The sequence below is a fragment of the Ursus arctos genome, unplaced genomic scaffold (assembly GCF_023065955.2).
Source record: "Ursus arctos isolate Adak ecotype North America unplaced genomic scaffold, UrsArc2.0 scaffold_12, whole genome shotgun sequence".
Classification (NCBI taxonomy): domain Eukaryota; kingdom Metazoa; phylum Chordata; class Mammalia; order Carnivora; family Ursidae; genus Ursus; species Ursus arctos.
In genome coordinates this window covers 37,030,497-37,048,585 of record NW_026622786.1, presented here as the reverse complement: position 1 = coordinate 37,048,585, position 18,089 = coordinate 37,030,497, and the positions used below count along the sequence as shown (strand labels likewise).

Genomic DNA, 18,089 nt, shown 5'->3' with positions numbered 1-18,089 from the left:
CTCTCTTGTACCTTGTGACCAGGGCTTCTGCTAAGAACTGGAAGGAGGTCTGAAATTCCCACCCTCACCTATGTAGAGTCTCTAAATTAGAGTGCATGAGTAAGTTCATATACTTTGCATTGCCAGGATACTAAAGCTGGAGACCTAGGAATCTGATACAGGAGGGCGGAAGAAGTTGAAATTAGAAAGAGATAAGGGTGGGGGTAGACACCTGAAGGGAGGATGGAGGGGAGGAAATTGAGGTCCACAAATACAATGCTAAAACCAGAACGTTGTCCATCATATATTCCCTTCTCTGACTATAAAATCTTGCCAACTCTCACCAAACATGCTCTCCAGCTTCATTTACATCTTCTCTCCTCAGGCCCCAATTGTCTGCCTTCCTCCTACTGCCCGTGATTTTTTTTAATTGAAGTACAGTTGACATACAACATTACATTAATTTCAGGTGTAAAACACAGTGATTTGACAATGCTATCCGTTATGCAATGCTCACCACTACACCAAATAAGTGTAGTTACCATCTGCACCATACAAAGTCATTATAATATTGACTATATTCTCTATGTTGTACTTTTCATCCCCATGCCTTATTTATTTTATAACTGGAAGTCTGTACCTCTTAATCCCCTTCATCTATTTTGCCCAGTAGCCATGATTTAAATAGTTTTTCTAATCAAAAAGAGGAGATTGTGTGAAAAAGTGTAATCTGAGGAACCACAAATAGGAGGGAGTGTTAGTAATTAATAATATGCCAATATCTTATAATTAATTTGTAATGTCCAGAGAACATGCAGAATCCAGTAGAGTTTCTTGCATAAAATAGTCAAATTACACATCATTAGAAAAAATAATTGTAACTGTGTGGTGATGGATATTAACTAGACTTAGTGTGGCGATCATTTGCAATATATATAAATATTAAATCATTATGTTACACCTGAAACTAATATAATGTTATATGTCAATTATATCTCAATTTAAAAAAAAAAACTGAACTAAGATTTCATGCTTTTTAACCCAGAAATTTCATTTCTGAGGCTCTGTAGTAAGAAACCAATTTCCAAAATAAAGAAAAAAGTTTATGAACAAAGATGTTCATCACAGCATTAGTTATTATCATCAAAAATATAGCAACACTGAGGAATGGTTAAGAAATTATCATACATCTACCTAATGGAAAATTATGTAGATATTTTAAAAGTTCACTTTCCAGTTGTAATTAAATGAAAACTAATGTTTTAAAATTTAAAGTAAAAACATTTTAAAAAGTAATATATATATCATGATTAAAACTATGTGCAGAAAAAAGAGTGGAAGAAAATATCAAAATCACATCAAAATATTAATAGTGGTTGTCCTTAGTTAGTACAAGTATGGTGATTTTTTTTCCTTTTTATATTCTTATAGTTTCCAAATTGTTCATAATTCTATAATGGAAAGGGAAGGCTTTTAAAAAGGCAAGCTTCTTTGAAAGAGGAAAAATGTTACTTTCATAGAAAACTCCTTCTGGGTTCAGTTGACAATCCTTTTAATCTAAGTACCCAGGAACTATAGCATTTTCTGGAAGGACACTTAGAACAAGGAATATGTAGAATGTGAGCAAGACCAGGTGAAGAGAAACTCGGCCTGCTTAGTAACCTATACTACTAGTACCCTATGACTACCAGACGAGGAGCAGATTCCACTGCCTGATAAGCAAGGTTCTTCACAATTTGTCACTGTTTCTTCAAACAGTATATGAGCACTTAGCTGAACCTCCTTGTCTGGCTTTGTCTTTTCCTATTCAAATCCTTCCCATCTGGCAGAGTGATTTAATTCACTTCCATCCATGAGGAGTTTCCTCATTCTCTTATGAAACCAGCCTCTACCATTTCTCCTTCCTAGGATGTTGATATAGCATTTATAGCACCACCTTTTCCTGTATTAGGCCAATTCTAATTACTTTCTTAATTACTCATGTGTAAGTAAATACCTCTCCAGCTAGACTTTAAGCTTCTTGAAGTCAAGAATTTGAACGGTCTGCAGACAGCAGTCATTCAACAAATACATACATATATACAGAAAGAGAGAGAGAAGAGTGAGCAAAGATGCAGTGCTAAAACCGGGTTGGTATTATATTCATACTTGGTGATGTTATCTAAATAAAATGTGTGTTGCCTCTGTTTTAAAATGTTCCCACTATCACTAGGATGTGCACTTTTCTTTTTTTTTTAAATAGAAGTGGGATCGTAGTTTTTCTTATTTATTCATACCAATTCTGCCATCCTCCGTGTAGTTAAACAGACTGGACTGCAAGTTGCCTCACCAAGGTTCAGGATATAGTCTACAGCCATATAAAGAACAAAAAGAAATGACCTCCTAGAAATCAAATTTAAGTCATCACATGATCCTACCTCTCTTATAGTCCTGTGTGAACAACATACATAAATTTGTTTTATGGCCTTATTTAGGCCATGAGCTTTAGCCTCTCAATATCCTCATTAATAATTCTCCAATGTAAATAGTTCAATATTTTAGAAATAACAGACTAAGATGATTATGTTCCTATCTGCCATCAAGTACTATTCCAGTACTTAGAGATAATGAGCATATGTACTATAGCAACCTGACTCCGGAGACAGCAACAAGAGTTTCACATCTTAAGAGAGAATGCATAAATCATAAATGAAAGCAAATCAAATGGCCAAGCAACAGACAAAGAAAAACCCAGCATCCGTTATTTTTTCAGAAAGAACACACAGGTCAATATAATTGTTGACTCTGAAGGGCAGAGCAAAAACAAATCAATGCAGTTTCCCACTATACAGAACTACATTTTGCACAACACACATATTTTTTGTAAGTCAACGCTTGTCCAAATTCCACTACTTACTAGCCATATGACCTTGAACCTTCTCTCTATTTCAGTTCCTTAGTCTGTAAAATGGAGTTACCACCTACTATGAAAATGAATCAAATAACATTATCAGTCTGGGTTTATCTGTCACCCTATCATGGGATGACACACCCCACAAAAACAGTTCAGTCACACACCCCATGAACTAGATGACTGGTCTTATTGCAAATGTTTCCATTAAGTTTAAAAAAAAAAAAAAAGATTTCCAGGTGTTTTGTTTTGTTTTACTTTCCTAATTGATTTTTCCAACATTTGAGCATCCACCATGTATCACTGCCAAAAATGTGTCAAACATCTCCTGCTATGACCTAGCTCTCCTTTGCAGTGTTGTCCAGATATTATTTTTTGGCATGTGCTTTCTAAGAAAATTTTTTTAACTCGAAGCCCTTTCTTACTAAAAGAACAATAATTCCATACACAGTAAGTGTATGGAAGGTTGTTGCTATTGTTGCGATCACTCTTATGAAAATTAATTTTATGTTTAATACCGAACGGGCCATCTGTATGTACACTTACACTTGGACACACAACTAACTCTGTAATACAGTGGAAGATCCATGGGCTTTGGAGTCATGGAAACTTGTATTCAAATTCCTGTTCTGTGACCTTGAGCATGTAATTTAACTTCCAGGCTCCTCATGTTCCACCTTTGGTTCTGGGTTGTTGTTATGATTTAATGAAATAATATATCTAAAATAAGTGACTAGACTCTGGAAGTATTATTTCCTATCCCCCTTAAATCTTTTCTTCCTATACCAAGACCAAGCAACCGACTCTGAACACAAGACAACTTGGACACAGCATCTATTTCACACATTAGTGGGGGAATGCTATGCAATGAAAAACTGAGTGGACGATTGCTTAAATTAGGTATCCAATTGAGCAAGAAGTAAAGAAACTGACAGGTATAGACGAGGGCCCCATACTTCACTCGCATGTGGTAAAAAGACACTAATCTGACACACTTTAAAGACTGCACCGCACACTCACCGAGGTTTGTACCATGCTCTGGGAAAAGAACGGAATTACGGAACAAGCCAGCAGGGAGCCTCCTGGTTCACCCTACCCGACCCCGCCCGCCTGGATGGTACCTCTGAAGCCTAGAAACTGAGGTAAGAGCACAGCAACGGACCTCGTCCTCCCTCCCCCCACACCCTCCCCCACTCTGCCCAAATCTCTCTCGGGGCACGAATGGTGCTGAATCATTAGTCCTAACAGTAGCAGGTCCCGGTCCCGCTGCTCCCGTGGGAGCCAGTGTCCCTAGAGCAATGACCGTCCCTGGTGGGGGCCGATACCTCGGGGTGTGGGGGCAGTGAAAGGGGGTCGGGGAGGATCGGAGCAGCAGGTACTTACCGGCGTGAGGGAAGCCCAGCCCCTGTCCTCTCCTGCCCACTGCAGGCGGTCCCTCTGCCGCCCCTCCGCTTCCCGGTTTCCCGCAGGCGGTTGCTCCCGGGCCCGGCAGCCTGCGCTGGTGGTCCAATGCTCCCCTCCGCCCGCCCGCCGCCCTAAGCAGCCACGGCTCGGGGCTCGGGCGCTCCACCCGGAGCAGCTGGAGCAGCTGTCGCTGCCGAAGGGGGTGGCGGCTACCGAGGGCCAGACCATTCGTGGGCTGCGACCGGGGGTGCGCGACGTGCTGAGCGGGGCGGACGTGGAGGGCGCTGAGGACCGGCGACGGTTGGGAGGAACCAAGAACGAGGGGAATCCTCCGCTTCCCAGCAGCGCCGGGAGGGCTTGGGGGCAGAAGGGACCAACAGAGGAGCAGCTGCTCTCCCTGGCTGTTGACTGCACACAATTCCTTAGCTTTTCCAGGCACCCCCCCTCCGGGTTTGCCTTGGTTCCGCTCAGGGCTCCTTTAGAACGCGGCAAACAGAAGACCTAGCAACGGGTGCGCCTGGGCGGTGTCCCCTCCCGGGGAGATGCGAAAGGGCGCTGGCCGGAGCCCTGCTTTCGTGCCACCTCTTCCCGCTCCACAGTGGGGCCCTACGGCGCCAGTTTCTGGTGCATATCTTACTCTAGACGTCTTACTACAAAATAGAGGAGGGCATCTGAGTCCTTGCAGGGGCTCCTCAGATCTTTTACCCAAGCATCTTTGTGGCGCAAAGAATTAAAAGGTATTTACGCCCAGCCTGAAAGTTAGAAAATAAAATTAAGTGGGCCCCCATCCTATAGGTGCTCTGTAGATACAGGAAAATAAGGGACGGTTTTGAATCACATAGTTATTGCTCCACAAATGTTGAACCACTGCAGTTGGAAAATGTACATTTAGGAAACCCTTCTAACAGTTCTATAAAAGATTATTAAAGAAATTCAAAAATATTTCAGGTTCACTGTTCACCATTTTAAAGATTAGTGCCTTGGGGGTGGGGAGGAAATCATATCCTTATATGAAATTAACTTTTATAGAACTGGAAAGAGAAGTTCCCGCCATGACATTCCTTACACTTTTGTGAAAGCACTTGTGTGGTCCCTGCCCCTTTCACAACCAGGCTTAAGCAGGTTCATTTCAGACCATGGTGAAGATGGAGACAAGTATATAGTTTTCCTTATAAAAAGAAAGAAAAGAGCAGAGCTGACAACTACCTTTAAAATTCAATTTAAGGGGACAAAAAAAAAAAAAAAAAGACCTTACAAATACCTCAGTTTAAAAAAAAAAAAAAGCCCTTCCACAGTTAAAAGCCATTTACTCTGAATTAAGGTTTTGTCCTTTTTTGAGTTAACATAATTTTTAACATAAATTGAGCACCTACTATGGACTGCACTGAGAGTGTTTCCAGTTTTATTCCTTCATTTATTCTAAAAACTCCTGTAAAATTGGTGATATCGCTGCTATTTTTAAAATAGACTGGGCTCAGAAAGTTTGTTATGCTGGGTTCACATCTCATAGTTAATGAGTGCCAGAACAAGCATTGCGATCTGGAGTTTTTGACTAGTGCCTTTCCACTAGAATGCTCCAGGAAACATACACTAAAGCCTTATCACATCCAAGACTGGCCCTTGAATGTGAGTTAATTTATCCTTCCTTTGTGAACACTAGGTTTCATGGTGGAGAAAGGGACATTTAAATATCTAACGTGGATGTCACCCTGAGGTTAGAAGTAAGGATCTGAAAGAGGAGGCTGTATTTCACCCAGAATTAACCTGGAAACATCAATTTAAAAAAAAAAAAAAATGCATGGTTAGCAACGTGAGGGTGAAGAGGAATTCTCCACTACCTTTTAATCTTTTTTACATCATCATTTACCCTATATTGTGCTTTATACTACCCTTAAACTATGATTCTATATTACACTTTTCACTATTATTCTTCCCAGAAAGGAGCAAGAGTTTTTAAATGGACTTAATGTCATGGGTCCTCATACACTTTACCTGAATTTAAAGTAACAGGGCATTAATAACTCTCACATCATGTTAAGGAAACTTTTTGAGAAATAAGGAATAAAATTAAATGGTTACCCCACGTTGTGCCATTGTTACTATGTTAACTGTTATTGTAAATGTTCACACATCAGTACCAGCAAAACAGAAATCCCTAGAGCTCCATGTTGCTGAGGAGCTGGGGTATAGATCCCTCGTGAGGCCAGGCAGCTGTGACTCAGGGCTGGGATGGCCTCAGCCTCAGAAATGTGTGATTCTTCTCTCTACGTGCTGTTGTTTCACTTTCAAGGGAGACAAAAAAGGAATAGAACTGGAGTAGAAAAATGCCTTTCGAATTAGTATTCTCTCTTTGATTGACAGGGGTATAAGAAGGAAGCGTAAGGTCTCAGGTGGTTTACTTGACACCAAACTGGAATTTAGAACCTGGTTACCAGTGACATCTCCTGCCTTCTGTATGTACAAGTTGAACTTCCTTCATATGTTTCTGAATGAAGAAGGAAGGGGATATTTTGTGCGGTGCCCTTGAGAAACTGTCAAAAGGAATAAAGGGAATAGTGGGCTGCCTGCATTTCCTCCTCTCCCACAGAGTCTTCAAATGCTTTTGAACCCATTGGGGAAAGAAGTGAAGGCCAGCAACTGAGGAATTATTTTCACAAATGACTTTGTGTGATTTCAGGTGTAAGAGTACTATTTTGGACCCTAGTGACACAGAGCTAGGGGAGAGGGCTCTTCTCTCACTCAATCTGCCATAGACTTCATGCAACCTTGCCACCAATAAGGAAGGGCTCTGCCAGTGAAGGCATATTCTCATAAAGAGCATTGGCAGCCGATACATGGTCAAGATAACTTGACTGGGAGCCCAGAGCAGTAGAGCATTAGTAGAATTGTTCCTGAGCACCTGGGAGACCCAGCTGAGGATTTCCCGTCATAAATGAGGGAGGTTGGGTGGGGGATGGTGATTGTTAAACTTAGATAATTATTAAACCTTATTTAGGCTACAGTATTAAAGTGAATTTATTTGTATCCACAAAACCAGCATGACCTGGGGACATTAAAATAATATTACTTTTAAAATGATATGAATAAGAGAGATAGAGAGAAAGAAAATAGGTAAAACTACAGTGTGAGCCACACCGTGTTGAACTTCAAGAGTATTAAATACCTGGGGTGCCTAGGTGGCTCAGTCAGTTAAGTATCAGACTCTTGATTTTGGCTCAGGTCATGATCTCAGGGTTGTGAGTTCAAGTCCTGTGTTCAGTACACATATGTACTGAAATCAATAAAATGTACTTCTCACTGTGGATTACTGTTTAAAAAAAAAGAAAGAATATTAAGTACCTACTATGTGTTGGCCACATACTAAGGCGTGTGGTGACATGAACAACCCAAGGTGCTCTTACTGAGAATATTTAATAGGGTTTTTTCTGTTTGCTTTTAGCTATCACTTTTTTAAATCATAGTACTTCTGAGGTAAGTACTATTATTATGTGGAAGTACTATTTTCATCCTCATTTTATAGGTGAAGAAACTGAGAATTACAACAAACAATTTGTCAAGGGTAACACAGCTAGAAAGTGGCAAAGCTGGATTTCAAACCCAAACCAATACACGACATTACTCTCCACATAACTTTACTGCCTCCTGCTACACAGAAAGCAAGGTGTACATTGTATTTTTCTCTACAATAGAAAATCTATTTTGTATCTGTTTTTTAAAATCTATTTTCAACTCTCACTCTTAAAAGGAAATGAGTCACTTCTCAAAGAGGATTTAAATGAGAGTCCGCCCAATGCAAACATTGGGTACCCTTTTCTAGGTTTCTGTGTTCAGAAAAGAAACCTTGAAACAAGAAGTGATCATTGCAGCATAGTTGGCCAGTGATTTCTAAATTCTTGCTACAGATTCTGATTCCAGGAACTCTTGGGTGAGACTTTGGAATCTATATTCTTACTAAGCACAACCATTTGACCAGTTTGACCACACCATACAAGACAAGCAGCATTGGGCTCACAAACAGCAGGTCTCCTAGGTTTTAACCCTTTAACCCCATCACTTGTTGAAAAGGAAATGGGAGACTAGTATTCACATTTATTATACAGAAGTGTATTTATTAAGTTGTGACTGCCTTTTTCAGTATTCTTTTGATCATTCTGAAAAGTCTTCAGAAATCCTCAAGTTAAAGATTATACTCATTCACAATTACTATTGTATGCAAATAGTTGGAACTTAAGGCTGCAATCAATTATTACATGGTATTCTACACAAGAAAAAAAAGAGACTAATTAGAACAGCATTAAATTTATGTATTAACTTTTGGAGAATTAACATGTTGACAACAGTAAGTCATTCCATCCAACAAAATAGACTTCTTCATTTGTTTCTATTTTATCTCACATTTCCCAAGAATATTTTTATAATTTTTTCAAATATGTTCTGCACTTTTCTTACCAAATTATTTTTTTGGCATTTGTCTTCCAAGTGAAATATTCTTCCCATTTCCTTTTCTATGAGATTTTGCTTGAATAGAGAGAGATGGGTTATTTCTGTAATTGATTTTTTATTAATCCAACACAGCAAATTCTCTTGTTGTTTTCATGAGAATCTCTTGGGATTTCTAAGAAAGCAGATTATCATCAGCATCTGGAACTTTATCTCTTTTTCTGTTATTTATACCTGTTATTTTATTTACATTTGCTAGAATCACCAATACAAGTGATTATAGTGATGCCTGTCGCATTCCTGACTTTAAGTGAAATATTTAATTTTTGCCATTTAAGATTTGTTATTGGGCTTTTCTTTATTACATAAGTAATTTCTTTCTGTTCCTGTTTTGCTTCAAGTTTCCCTTGGCACTGGTTGCTTGACCTTTATCTAATGTCTTTTCACCACCTATTGATAATAGTTGAGTTTTTCCCCTTTAATTTTTAATGTAATCAATATGTAGATAGACTTCCTGGAATTGAACTGCATTTTCACTCCTCTACTGAAGGCTGTTTTGTCATAGTAGATTAGTCTTTTGGTTCATTCCTCTACTATATTCCCTAATATATTATTTAAACATGTGGCTTTTATAGTCAGAGATTAAATTGGCCCACACTTTGTCATTGTTGTTGTTGTATTCCTTCATTGGCTTTGGTATTTGAGATATTCTGGGTTCATAAAATGAACTGGAGAACTTACAATCTTTTTCTAAGTCCCACAATAGTTTAAATAATATTGGAATTATCTATTCTTTAATGGTCAGATTAAAAATTCAGCTGTGAATCCATCTGCCTGCTGCCTTTTTCAAAAGGAGACCATTAATCACTTTTTCCATCTCTTCTACAATAATTGGTCTACTTAAGTTTTCACTTTTTCTGCGTCATTTGTGATAATGTGTACTTTCCTAAGAAAGTATTCTTTTCTTCTAAGTTTTTATTTTTTTCTAATGTACTGCTTCAGAGTCACCTTTAGTATTTACTTAAAATTCTTTTCATCTCTTTACTACTTTCACATTGTTAATCTTGCCCAGCTCTCAGGTTCACATCCTCGGAAGACGAGGGCTCAAGAAGAACTAAAACCTCTTTTATTGGAAACTCAGTAAGACATTGAAGGCACAAAACATTAATATTTGGGACTTCCAGACAAAGATGGGTGGGAATCTTTCTGTTTAATTTGGGGGTTATTGTTGCTTGTTTTCCTAATTTCAGCTGGGCCGATTTTGAGGATAGCAACTTATCTCAGGGATCAGCAATACCAGCAAACTAGACAAGAACAGCACTAAAGGCAGCAAGAGAGTCTGATTTCTTATAAGCTCAAGCAGAGGGGAAGGAAAATGGCAAATGCTCTATGATAACTGGATGTCCTAAGTTCTGAGGCACTCTGGCCAGGCTCATTGCTCTCCCTGAAATAACTGAGGAATACACTGAGAGGAATTAAAGGTACTTCAGGAGAAGATGAAGAAAGAACATAGAAAAGATGGAAAAAGAAAGCAAGAATACTAATTGTTGTAATTACAGTGCCTCCATTTTACCCATAGTTGCTGAAGTTTAAGGAAATAATTTTATAATCAAGGTTTGATGAAGAAGAAAACTGAGTCATAAGACTATTTTCCCAAGTCATACAAGAAGTCAAATGCTGGTCCAAGGACTAAAGTCTAGCTTATCCAGCTTATAACTGATAATGTTACCCCTCTTTCACATAGGAAGGAATGATTCAAAATAAATCACCAAAAAGGCAGAAAAGAAATAAAAACTCTCAAATATTTGTCCTACCGACTTTGACTGTATGATTTTGTGATTGGATTCGAAGGACTACGAACTTATCTGGCCCGCAAGCAAAGAGAGAGATCTTCAGTCTTGTGGAAGGTTCCCATACAAGAGTGATATGTTTTGAAGAAGGAACATCGTCCTTCCTATCCAGTACAACCCCACTTCTTCATTCCATCAAGGATGTGGTTTAAGACTTTCTGTTTGCTACTGCCGATGACAGACACCTTTTCTCTTACAATTGTAATTTGCATGTCTGGTTATTTTAAGGGTGAGACTATAACATTTCTGGTTGATAATTATAATAAACCAATTTGCTAATAACAGGATTTCAGTTCATCAAGCTCATCTCCAGAAAAAAAATTGTAAATAATTTAACCTAAATCATCCAGAGATGATACGAGCCTGGTAGATTATTATGGTAAGAGAGCTAATAATAATAGTTATTTTTATAATAATAGTTATTTTTTATTCACTTTTCAATAAGTAAAATACACTATACTCATCTACTTCATATAATCCTCACTTAAATCCCTTGAAGAGACCATATTACTCCCATCTTATAGATTTAAAAACTGAAATTTTAAGGTATTAAGTAACTTCCCCAGTGTTACAAAGCTAGAAATTGCCAAAGTGGGACCTAAGTCCAAGTGTTGCAAAATCTAGCTCTTTCTGATTCCTAAGCTCCCATCCTTATTGTTCTGCTCTACTGCCTTACTAAGAGAAGCTGGTATATTCTATCCCATTTGTGGATCCAAGTATCCTAGACATATGACATTTTATCACCAGGCCAATTCCTTAGGAAAACTCATTCCATTTGCCAGGCAAATAATACAAAATGAAACTTGCAAAACTTTTGGCTCACTCTCACATTCCAAGAAGAGTAATTTCCTTAGAAGTACAAGGAATGAAAATCTGACTCACAAGAATAATTCTATCAAATATATTTCTGTAGTGCCTCTGACCTTGCCTTTTGGCTTAAGTCAGTGCCAGGACTAATAGATTCATAATACTTTCAGGATATAGAGAATAATTAGTGAAATTCATACAATGATACAAATTTTAAAAGTATTCTTGATACTAGAGGTAACATTTATCTTCCAAAGGCTATTATTCTCTTTTCCTTAAAGTATCCTATAATAATCCAGATGATCATTTTGCATTTTCAGTGAGTAAAAATAGGTTCCCTAATATTATTGCCTATTCTTCCCTTATAACTCACTGTCAAAACAAGATAGATTAGCATTTCACATGCTCGTAATTATCTAAAATTCAAACATAAAACCAAGAACAGGGAACCAAGCAAAAACAGAATATGTAATATAACAAAAATTAATAATTTAATTCATAAAACATTTCTTATTTTGTGGTCATTGGTCCATAATTCCAATAAGAACATTGACGTGCATATAACAAATACCTAGGATAATTGGAATTCATTCCTTCCAATTGAGGTAACTTGACAAGATAATTAAGAAGTCCTTGTTCTATCTCCTTTCAGTAGGTTACCCTAGTTCTTGTCTAAACTGTGCTTGGTTTTTTACCTCACCTGTGGATTTTATTGATTCCCCAGTATCAATATGTAAATATGCCAAGATTTTCTGCTTAAATTATCCAAAATTAATTTCTATTACTTAAAAATGAAAAACACAGTAATAGAGCTTCCACTTAGGATGTACAAAGTTGTAAAGATCATCACACTAAAACTAAAAACTGGAAAGAGAAAGGGTGGTTAATCTATAAAACCATAACTTTCCTTGAGGTTCAGAGAGTTGAGGTCACAAGGCAACTGAGTAATCTGCGTTCCAATGAGGCACAAGCTCCTTCAAGGAGAGATGGAACACATGAACCTTTTGACCTATAGCAGAGTAGGGGAAAAGCTGGCTGCCACTGTGCAAATGTGTAAGAAAAAGAACAGCTAAAATTTAAAAAGAATTAAAGACACATATGGGCTGATGCATCAGTGTGGGATAGCTGGACATCCCAGAAACAAGGGGAGATAGCACTCATCCTCAAGTTTTCCTATAGCTCTCTACAGGGTATTCACAAAAAGTCTGGTGGCAGGGAAGGAGATTTGAGAGAGCCACATCACTAATGCAGGTATGAAGAAATAATAGGTGACTGTTCAGAAATGAGCACAAGGCCTTACTTGCTTCCTTGTTTTCTTCTCTCCTATGAAGCAAAAAGTTTATATTACTGGGAGGAGAGGCAGCAAACCCTCTTGCCTACAGGTTATAAGCAAAAACTCAATGCATCTAAGGAAAGAATAGAAACAAAATTCACCTGCTTCTGGAGGAGAAGCAAAAAAAAAAAAAAAAAAAAACACCCATCTTGGATCTTGAATCAAAGTTCTGCTGTCACTGGACCAACCCCAGACATAAGGCAGAGTTTGGTTGCCACAGGCAGGATATGTAGACATACTGAGAAATCTCAACCTCCAAAGCCCAGCTGTATAAGGCCTGCCAGAGAATGAGTTTGGAACAGGACAACAGAGACTCACTCTTGCAACAGCATTCTACTCCTGGGGGAGGGGCAAGTGTGTGAGTAGAGATGAAAAGCTGAAAGTGGAGTAGAACCAATGAGAGAAACCCTTTAGCACTCCCGTCTCCTATCCAAGGCACAAAGGAGTAGTAGCTCAGCTGAAGCCTGTGGTACACTGAAGGCAACAAAAACAAAAAGAATACCGAAACCTAGTTCAACTTCTGACCATATTGACTCAAGCCCACACTAAAGGTCTGGCAGAGGAAGAGGTATTCCCCTATCCAGGAGTAAGTACTATTTACTTTAGTCTGTGCTGTCTTACACATAATGTCCAGCAGTCAATAAAAAAGTTACAAGACTTTTAAAAAGCAAGAGAAAACAACCTCCTGAGAGGAGATAGAACAATAAACAGAAATAGACTCAGAGATGACACAGATGTTGCAAATATCAGATAGACTCTTTAAGATAATTATGATTACTATATTAAAGGATCAAATGTAAAAAAGAACACAAAAATCAATGAGGAATTTCAACAGAGAAATAGATAGCCTCCTAAATTTCTGAGGAAATTATATTATCAAAGAGGCTATGAATACAGACTAAAACAACACTTAATTCTGTGACTTTTTAAACAAACTTAAGTTCCCAAACTTGCACCAGAAAAAAAATGAGTTGTGAAAGCTGGACAGGGCTGTCCAGAAGGATTTGCTTGTGGATTGGGCATGGGAGAGGAGTCAAGAAGGCCCTATTCATTCTAATTAGAAATATGGACATACATTAACTGATCCATAGAAGTGTATTGGAGAAGGTTTGTCGGTGATGTAGGGCAGGGGTTGGAGGGAGGCAATAAGGAGTTCCATTTTAGACACATTAAGCTTGAGATGTTTATCAGACATTCAAGTGAAACAGTCAAATAGAAAGTTGGATATATGAATTTGGAATTTGGGAAAGATATCTGGTCTTGAGAAATAAAATTGGGAGTTAAAAACATATAGATGGGATTTAAAGTCATATGTCTAGCCAAAAGTATTAAGAGAATGGATATTCATAGGAACAGAAAAGGCCCCAAAACTGAGCCCTAAAGCATTCTGAACTTAAAAGGTCAAGAAGAGGAGGACCCAACAAAGGAGACTGATCTATTATCCCTAGATATACCTGATTGTATGAGGGGTTGTATAATCCTGACAGACTGACAGTTATCATTGAGCCGTATTTGATTGGTCACTTTAAAGATCTGAAAATATGCTATATTTAAAAAAAAAATCATAGTATTGTTTGACCTGTACTAGGTTTTTGAGCTATTTAATTTTTTTTTGCCAAAGCTAAATAATTTTGTATGAAAAAAGGTCATTTGCTATTCAAACAGTATTTTTTTAAAAGGTACAGAGTGGTTAATTTTGAAACAATTTGTGTTTAGCCAAATGTCATACCATTTATACAAATCTGCCAATGTAGCAAATGAGATAAGAAAAGCAGAAATAAAGCATGAGAGACTATGGACTCTGAAAAACAAACTGAGGGTTTCAGAGGGGAGAGGGGTGGGGGAATGGGATAGACCGGTGATGGGTAGTAAGGAGGGCACGTATTGCATGGGGCACTGGGTGTTATACGCAACTAATGAATCATCAAACTTTACATCAGAAACCAGGGATGTACTGTATGGTGACTAACATAATATAATAAAAAAACATTAAAATTTAAAAAAAGAAAAGCAGAAATAAAAGTTTTGCAAAATTTATTTTTTTAAGATCTTATTTATTTATTTGAGTGAGTGAGAGAGAGAGAGAGCACAAGGAGGGGCAGAGGGAGAGGGAGAAGCAGGCTGCCTGCCCACTGAGCAAGGAGCCCCATGCAGGACTCTATCCCAGGACTCCAGGACCAGGACCGTGACCTGAGCCAAAGGCAGACGCTTAACCAACTGAGCCACCCAGGTGCCCCAAGTTTTGCAAAATTTACACTTAAACATGAACTATTTAAATGGTAGTAAAGAAAGTAAATTTGCAGTTAAAATTAAACTATGGCTTCTATATATTGATGAGAAAACTTTAAAGGTTTTCTGAGCTTTCTATGTTTTCAATATGAATTGTGGCTGAATATTTTTCAGACTCAGTTACGAAGTATGACATATTTCTGTGCAATAATCACTCAGTCTAGCTTCTTTATTTTGATGCTTTGCCATCTGGGACGTTGCTGAACCCGGAAAGACTACCCCTCCCAGGGACAGCTAATTCCTAGAGATTCCTGGCAAGCTGCTAGCATGTCTTTTATATAGAAACTACCAGTCTAGGGGCGCCTGGGTAGCACAGTCGTTAAGTGTCTGCCTTCGGCTCAGGGCGTGATCCCGGCGTTCCGGGATCGAGTCCCACATCGGGCTCCTCCGCTGGGAGCCTGCTTCCTCCTCTCCCACTCCCCTGCTGTGTTCCCTCTCTCGCGGGCTGTCTCTCTGTCAAATAAATGAATAAAATCTTAAAAAAAAAAAAAAAAGAAACTACCAATCTAGAGCCCACATACCCAACCACTTCCGCTAATGGACTCTCAAACTCAGGGCCACTTTTAATGATAACCCCAGCGCCAGGTACCACACAACTAGCCCCTATCCCCCAAAGACTACTGAAATTATTCAAACTAGCAAATCCTAAACCTGTTACCCACCTTCCGTGTTCCTTCCCTCAGAAAACACAGTAAGGTTCCTGCCCACATTTTCCCCTCTACTTTTGCCTCTAGACTGACCATGATATTCCCTATATGGCCTCACAGGGTGTGCTGGGTCTTCTCCCTCCAGGGATCTGTGGGTATAAACTTCTTTCATAACAACTATTTTCGTTTGCATTTTACCGTGTGTGATTAAGACAAATCCCAGATAACTATTTAAAACATTCTACATTTCACCTCACAGTAGGAGCTTTACTATAACAAGACCAAAACACAAAAAAACTAGCTCAGAAAAGGCAAAAATCCTCCCAATTCTAATTTTTTCTTAATGTCCCGTGGGCTTCTTACTTTGAGAAACAAACAGTAGGTTATCATCTCTCGTTTGTTGCAGGGAGTGCTAACTAGGAGAATAAAGCTTTCCGTCTTCAGCATGTAGCATAATGAAGACCTCAAGTTATAAGGTTTTCAGTTGATAGAAGCTTTCATCATGTTTCCCTTTTTCTTTTAGTTATTTTTTTAAAATTCATCTTTGAAATAATTCAAATCTTACTCCAATTCTACCATATTTTCCAGTTTTCTGCTAATTCTATGAAGCCACTTATTTTTACCTCTCCTATGTATGTCTCAAATTAGTACAAATTGAGTCTTGCTGAATCGCTCTTTTGGCATCCTTTTATTGAAGTCATTGATGGGGAAATTAATGATATTTTGATATGGGAAAAGGGATGTGGAAAGCTTTTGCCCTTAAGATACCTAAAGTGAGATTGAATGTTTATCCTTTGTGAGACGAGATGCCCTAAGTCCCCAAACGATTTGACTGCTGCTGTGTCTAAGAAGCACTCTGGTGTACGCTTCCGGGACCTCTCTGTCCTCCATTTGAGAGTCACTAAAGCCATGCAGTGCCCATAGTTGGAGGTTCCCCGAGTGTTCTTGCCACACCATGCTCTGACTTGTGTTCAAAGAAGTGCCAGGAGTCAGAATCATTAAATTATGCTGGTCTTCAGGGTGGTTTTGGCTGAAAGCTTTATAAAGTGATAGATAAGAAATAGCAATGTTAATAATATCGATGTCAGTATCATTTAGAAGTCCACAAAGAAATCGGCAAAAAGTACCCAAGTAGAGGATGATATTGTTCCTATTGGGCTGAATGCAAAATAAAATTAATCACCACATTAGTTTTTACTTTATTGTTGGTTTTTATAATAAATTCAAATTTATTATTATTATTTTAATTTAAAGAGTTCTCTGTCAAGTGGTTGGGGTCTTCTGTGGAGATACTACCAAAGGGATCCTTAAAACACTGAGATAATTTAGATTACATTTACCTAATTCTTTTTCCAATGAAGAGATTAGTGTATGTAAATAATAACTATTGTCAATTTCTAATCAGTTTAGATTCTGGATTAGGTGCTGAGGTGGGTGTCAACCACCTTGTCATTTTAAATGTTAGTACACTGATTCTGGAGTAGATCACAGCTCTTCCCAAACTAAGTATATCTTTCTGTATATTATTATTGTATCATATTGTATCATATTATATCATACTATATTGTATCATATTAATTAACCAAGGCTGATAGAAAGACAGAAGTTTCAGGCAACTGAACCCAATTTGGAGTGCTGAAGACAAGGCAATCAAGAAGGCGAGAAGGGTCAAGTAGGAGGGATGAAAATGTAACTGCAGATACCTCATTGTCTCCCAAACCGCAAAGTCTGCCTGCAGAAGCATGGGAGCAGCTGGGAGAGTACGCTGCTGGTTGACTTGGATAGAATAGAACCCTCTCTTATATAGCTACAATTGAGCCAAAAAAAAGCTTTCTCTTGTTCCTTGTGGGTTTGTTTTGGTCATTCTTTTCAATGTTTGTTCTGTTTTGCCAACTCATATTCTTTTGATCACTATCTGAAATTAAGCAGGTCATGACTTACCACAGGTTTATATCTTGCATACCAAAGTCAAGTCCACATCTCACTGGAACAGCAACTGGGTCCACTCTACTGGGCTCTGGGACATATGCTGGAGCTTCCTGAGAGTCCTGCTCCTTGCTCCTTCCCCATTCCTTGCACACTTTCCCTCTCCACCCCCCACCTTGGCGCAAGGGTTGGGGCAAGAGCCCAGGAAAGTTTTATGAAGCCCTGTCTCAGATATACTATAGATTGCTTGCCAATTTGCAAATTAAAAATTTCTAAAAAGAGAAAATTTCTAGTGCAACTCAGGACTATGTTATCAATTATAGGATTCCTAGAGACAGGTAAAAGACCGATATCAATAGTAGACTAGATCCAAAGACACAATACTATTCATTAACATCAATTATGATAGCTGGTATAATTATTGTGTTAGACACAGCACTATTTCCTCCAATCATGCTAAGAATCTTATGAGGTAGGTACAATTATCATCCCCCTTTTACAGTTAAGAAAAACTGGCTTAAGGA

The 18,089-nt window shown here is 38.4% G+C and overlaps 1 protein-coding gene across 4 annotated transcripts in view; it reads right to left on the bottom strand.

Annotated features, from left to right (window-relative positions):
* Nucleotides 1-18,089, bottom strand: part of TTLL7 (tubulin tyrosine ligase like 7) — a 193,689-nt gene that overhangs the window by 135,980 nt on the left and 39,620 nt on the right. For 3 of the 4 annotated variants that reach the window (XM_026497719.4, XM_057310532.1, XM_057310533.1), the window contains exon 1: nucleotides 4,253-4,358. The exons of the other annotated variant lie outside the window; for it this stretch is intronic. The gene's annotated coding sequence lies outside the window, so the exon portion shown is untranslated. Of the gene's footprint in view, nucleotides 1-4,252; nucleotides 4,359-18,089 lie in introns of those variants that run through there. 4 annotated transcript variants of the gene reach the window in all.